This window comes from Macrobrachium nipponense, chromosome 6, assembly GCF_015104395.2.
Source record: "Macrobrachium nipponense isolate FS-2020 chromosome 6, ASM1510439v2, whole genome shotgun sequence".
In the NCBI taxonomy this organism is placed as follows: Eukaryota; Metazoa; Arthropoda; class Malacostraca; order Decapoda; family Palaemonidae; genus Macrobrachium; species Macrobrachium nipponense.
Window position 1 is genome coordinate 3,343,697 of NC_061108.1, and position 6,498 is coordinate 3,350,194.

Below are 6,498 nucleotides of genomic sequence, written 5' to 3' on the forward strand. Positions count from 1 at the left end.
ACGACGCGCCAATTTTCTGAACCGGTTTCTGCTTTGAATGACAAGCAATATTTTTTTATTCTTTCCAGATATGCTTCATTGTTTTCCAGAACTGGTCAGGGAATAGAGTTGAACATCGTCGCAGCTGTTCAATAGACCGTTGAATAAATCTCCCGTTAGTATTTTCGTACCGCAAATTCCTTGAGTATTGAAAAGCTCTGTGCGTAATTCCAAGTTGTGACAACCATATTTCTTGGCATCTTTTGAAAGACGCCAATTATTGCCTTTGTATTCGAATCCGTTCAGTCAAATGAGACTCTTTCATCGATTAGATTTATTCGTTTATCAGACTACCTTTTTCTTTTCATTTTTTTCTGAATATTTAGAGCGTTTGAATTTACCCTACATCGATTACACACCTACTTTCATCGATGCTGAAGTTTCTGCCTTTAAAATTAGTCTGTTGAATTTTCCTTTCAAAGGATCGTTTTTGTAATGCATGAATAGAGATCATGTTGTAAATCAGGTCTTTTGTGTCGCAAACGAGTTACCCTTTATGTGAAATAAAAGGGTAGCACTACTGGGTTTAAACCCTGCTAGCATATATAGGCTTTACATGCACACGTACATACATACACACACACACAGACATATATATATATATATATATATATATATATATATATATATATATATATAGTATATATATATATATATATATACATATATATATATATGTATATGAATCATTTACATTTCCGATTCATATACATATATCGAGCTACAATGTCCTTTAATATCTAATTCGCTCTACCTCGGAATTAATATATTTTCATATATGCTTAACCGAAGGGGAATTTTTTCTCGATAATAGATTTGCCTGGACCAGGGCGCGAACCTATGGATCCTTTCAAACCCAGAAACGTCAGTGAAGCTTTTACCTACTACACCACCGCGAGATGCTAAAAGTTCATGTCGCCTCTCACCCTCATATACCTTTCGCGCGCAGGTAATTAGTGGTTTGGAGACAACATCAACCCACCTCGACTCCGGTAGTGTTTGTAGTGCTTTTGACAGCACGTAGCCAATCTATAAGTCATATCACATTTCCGTGATTCATATACATATATCGAGCTACAATGTCCTTTAATATCTAATTCGCTCTACCTCGGAATTAATATATTTTCATATATGCTTAACCGAAGGGGAATTTTTTCTCGATAATAGATTTGCCTGGACCAGGGCGCGAACCTATGGATCCTTTCAAACCCAGGAACGTCAGTGAAGCTTTTACCTACTACACCACCGCGAGAGGCTAAAAGTTCATGTCACCTCTCACCCTCATATACCTTTCGCGCGCAGGTAATTAGTGGTTTGGAGACAACATCAACCCACCTCGACTCCGGTAGTGTTTGTAGTGCTTTTGACAGCACGTAGCCAATCTATAAGTCATATCACATTTCCGTGATTCATATACATATATCGAGCTACAATGTCCTTTAATATCTAATTGGCTACGTGCTGTCAAAAGCACTACAAACACTACCGGAGTCGAGGTGGGTTGATGTTGTCTCCAAACCACTAATTACCTGCGCGCGAAAGGTATATGAGGGTGAGAGGCGACATGAACTTTTAGCCTCTCGCGGTGGTGTAGTAGGTAAAAGCTTCACTGACGTTCCTGGGTTTGAAAGGATCCATAGGTTTGCGCCCTGGTCCAGGCAAATCTATTATCGAGAAAAAATTCCCCTTCGGTTAAGCATATATGAAAATATATTGATTCCGAGGTAAGCGAATTAGATATTAAAGGACATTTGGTACTCGATATGTTTATAATTAATCACGGAAATGTGATATGACTAGATTCTACGTGCTGTCAAAAGCACACAAAACCCTACCGGGTCGAGGTTGGTTTATTTGTCTCCAAACCACTAATTACCGCGCGCGAAAGGTTATGAGGGTGAGAGGCGACATTGAACTTTTAGCCTTCGCGGGGGTTGTAGTAGTAAAACTTCACTGAACTTTCCTGGGTGAAAAGGATCCATAAATTTTTCGCCCTGTCCCAGGCAAATCTATTATCGGATTCCCCTTCGGTTAAGCATATGAAAAATTTATTAATTTCCGAGGTAAGCGAATTAGATTTAAAGGACATTGTAGGCTCGTATTATGGTTAATAATAATCACGAAATGTGATATGACTTATAGATTGGCTACGTTCTGTCCAAAGCACTAACAAACCTAACGGAAAAGCGAGGTGGGTTGATGTTTGTCTCCACCACTAATTACCTGCGCGCGAAAGGTATTAAGGGTGAGAGGCGCATTGGAACTTTTAGCCTCTCGCTGTGTTAGGTAAAAGCTTCACTGCTTTCCTGGGTTGAAAAGGATCCCATAGGTTCGCGCCCTGGTCCAGGCAAATTGCTATTATCGAAAAAAAAATTCCAAACCGGTTAAGCTATATAAAATTATATTAAATCCGAGGTAGAGCCGAATTAGTATTAAAGGACATTGTACGCTCATATATGTATATGAATCAAACGGAAATGATATGACTAGATTGGCTACGTGCTGTCAAAAGGCACTACAAACACTAACGGAGTCGAGGTGGGTTTATTTTGTCTCCAAACACTATTACCTGCGCCTCGAAAGGTATATGAGGGTGAGAGGCGACATGGGGGAACTGTACCCTCTCGCGGGTGTAGGTAGGTCAAAGCTTCACTGACGTTCCTGGTGGAAAGGATCCATAGGTTCGCGCCTGGTTTTCCAGCAAATTTTATCGAGAAAAAATTCCCCTTCGGTTAACCATATATTGAAAATTAATATTTAAATTCCGGGAGGTAAGAGCGAATTAGATTATTAAGGCCCCATTGTAAGCTCCGATATTTGGTAATAATCACGGAAATGTGGTAAATACTTATAGATTGGCCTTACGTGCTGTCAAAAGCACTACAAACACTACCCCAAGTCGAGGTGGGTTGATGTTTCTCCAAACCACTAATTAACCTGCGCGCGAAAGGTATATGAGGGTGAAGGGCCCTCCCCACTTGAAAACTTTTAGCCTCTCGCGGTGGTGTATAAGGGTAAAAGCTTAACCTGACGTTCTGGTTTTTTGAAGATCCATAGTTTCGCAAGCCCTGGTCCAGGCAAATCTATTATCGAAATTCCCCTTCGGTTAAGCAATTGAAAAATATATTTAATTCCTTAGGTATAGCAATTAGATAAAGGACATTGTTAGCTCATATATGTATATGAATCACGGAAATGTGATATGACTTATAGATTGGCTACGTGCTGTCAAAGCACTACAAACACTACCTGGAGTCGAGGTTGGGTTTGATGTTGTCTCCAAACCACTAATTTACCTGCGCGCGAAAGGTATATGACGGGTGAGAGGCGACATGAACTTTTAGCCTCTCCGCCGGTGGTGTAAGTAGGTAAAAGCTTCACTGACTTCCTGGGGGTGAAAGGATCCATAGGTTTCGCGCCCTGGTCCGAGGCAATCTATTATCGAGAAAAAATTCCCCTTCCGGTTAAAGCCATATGAAAATATTATTAATTCCGAAGTTAGAGCGCCAATTAGATATAAAGGCATTGTAGCGATATATTTTATATGAATCACGGAAATGTGATAAATGACTTATAGATTGGCTACGTGCCTGTCAAAAGCACTACAAACACTACCCCGGAGTCGAGGTGTTATTGTTTCTCCCAACCAACTAATTACCTGCGGCGCGAAAAGGTATATGAGGGTGAAGAGGCGAACATTTTAACTTTTAGCCTCTCGCAGTGGTGTAGTAAGGTAAAAGCTTCACTGACGTTCCTGGGTTTTGAAAGGATCCATATGGTTCGCGCCACCCTGGTCCAGGGCAAATCCTAATTATTTCGAGAAAAAAATTCCCCCGTTCGGTTAAGCATATAGGAAAATAATTAAGTTTTAATTCCGAGGTAGAGACGAATTAGATATTAAAGGCACCATTGTAGCTTCGATATATAGTTTATATGAAAATCACGGAAATGTGATATGACTTAGAGATTGGCTACGTTAGATGTAACAAAAGCACTACATAACACTAGCCGGAGTCGAGGTGAGGGTTGATGTTGTCCTCCAAACTCCACTAATTACCTTGCGCGCGAAAGGTATATGAGGGGTGATAGGCGAACGTGAACTTTTAGCCTCTCTGCGGTGGTGTAGTAGGTAAAGTCGTTCACTGGACGTTTCCTGGGTTTGAAAGGTTATCCATAGGGTTTCGCGCCCTGGTTCCAGGCAAATCTAAAATTATCGATGAAAAAAACTTCCCCTTCGGTTAAGTCATATTATGAAAACGATATTAATTCCGAGGTAAGCGCCGAATTAGAATATTAAAGGAGCATTGTAGCTCGATATTTGTATATTGAAATCACGGAAATGTGATATGACTTTTATAGATTAGGCTTACGTGCTGTCAAAAGCACCTACAAACACTACCAGAGTCGAGGTGGGTTGTGTCTTCCAAACCACTTAATAAACCTCGCGCGAAAGGTATATGAGGGTGAGAGCGACTGAACTTTTAGCCTCTCGCGGTGGTGTAGTAGGTAAAAGCTTCACTGACGTTCCTGGGTTTGAAAGAGATCCATGAAAGTTCGCGCTCTGGTCCAGGCAAATCTATTATCGAGAAAAAATTCCCCTTCGGTTAAGCATATATGAAAATATATTAATTCCGAGGTAGAGCGAATTAGATATTAAAGGACATTGTAGCTCGATATATGTATATGAATCACGGAAATGTGATATGACTTATAGATTTGGCTACGTGCTGTCAAAAGCACTACAAACACTACCGGAGTCGAGGTGGGTTGTGTTGTCTCCAAACCACTAATTACCTGCGCGCGAAAGGTATATGAGGGTGAGAGGCGACATGAACTTTTAGCCTCTCGCGGTGGTGTAGTAGGTAAAAGCTTCACTGACGTTCCTGGGTTTGAAGGATCCATAGGTTCGCGCCCTGGTCCAATGGCAATCTATTTATCGAGCAAAAAATTCCCCTATTCGGTTAAGCAATATAAGAAAAATATAATTGAATTCCGAGGTAGAGCGAATTTAGATATTTAAAGGACATTGTAGCTCGATATATATGTATATATCTATATATATATAAAAAATAATATATAGATATATATATATATATATATATATATATATAGAGAGAGAGAGAGAGAGAGAGAGAGAGAGAGAATATTCTGACCTTGCTTCGTGCGCAAAGAGTACTGCCGTCTCTTGCTTCTTAGTGGTTGCAGTCTCTGTTGGTGATTTGCCCTTATCTGCAGGACCCGAAGATTTTTGAGTATCCTCTATCTTCAAATTGGAAGATCTCTCCAGATAACCTATCTGGACGTCCTTGGGATTTCACCGCACCACCTGTGGTTCAGTTATGAAGCCAGGGGGATCTCGCTATCCTATGGTAAGGTTTTTATTACCTTTGTCAATGATCACAGCAGTGATTCTGTTGTGGCAGCTCGCCTGGGCCCCGAGTTTGATAACCACCTGTGGTACCACCCCTCCGGACGTGGAGGATTCCGTATTCTTCAAGGAGAATAATAAATATTAGTTTAGTTAATTTAGGAATTAGCTTGTAAATCGTCAGGATATTCATTCTTTACGATTTCCTCCTCCTTTCTGGGCTCCTTTATTTGGTTTGAGTGTGTAGTTTGAATTATTATTATTATTATTAAGTGTGATAGTTATTAGATTATTTCCTGTATTCAAGAGGTTCAGATGTATTTTCTATCTTTTATTAATGTATTAAATTTATGGTTTTTTCGTTGTGTTTGTTTACCCCCCCCCCCCCATTTAAATTCATCCTTGCACTTTGATTATTGAGTTTGTGGTATGATTCCACCCTATTGCGGCCTTCATATCAGTGTTATATGGATACTGGTAGAAACTGAATAGAGTATTTTGGTGATGGTAAAACGTGACTGACAAAAATGGGACGGAATGATGGGTGGCCAGCTTTGCGATGGCCTCTGAACTGTTGCCTCCACATAACTTGAGAATCGATGTTGTCGCTTGCACAAGCGTCACATGGTTGTTAGATATACTACAAGCTTGCTAAATAAGTCACAAAAGGAAATCTGTATTGAGAGAACTTTTAAACAAAGCCATTCCATTCTAACCCGCCAATTTAGGTACGTAAACATTGAAAGGCTCAGTGACAGCACGCTATATACGTGCAACCCTGAGAGGCAATCGTTAGACCGATAAAAATGAGACTGTAATAACTATACACTTTTAAAACAGAGTGAATCAAAGTAATATACCAGATCTGAACGACAGTTGCGTCCATTATTCTTTTCTCAAAGGAAAAAAATTATGAATTCCCGGCAAATCGCGACTTTGCGCATGCGCCTGCCGCATTGGGTCATCTGGTCCCAGGAACCCAGGATCAGGTGAATCAGTCCATTCATTTATTAGCGACGGTGTTGAGTGGTCATAATAACGTAGAAGCGTCTGCTTGTCTCTGGATTTAACACCACACAGATTGTTTAATT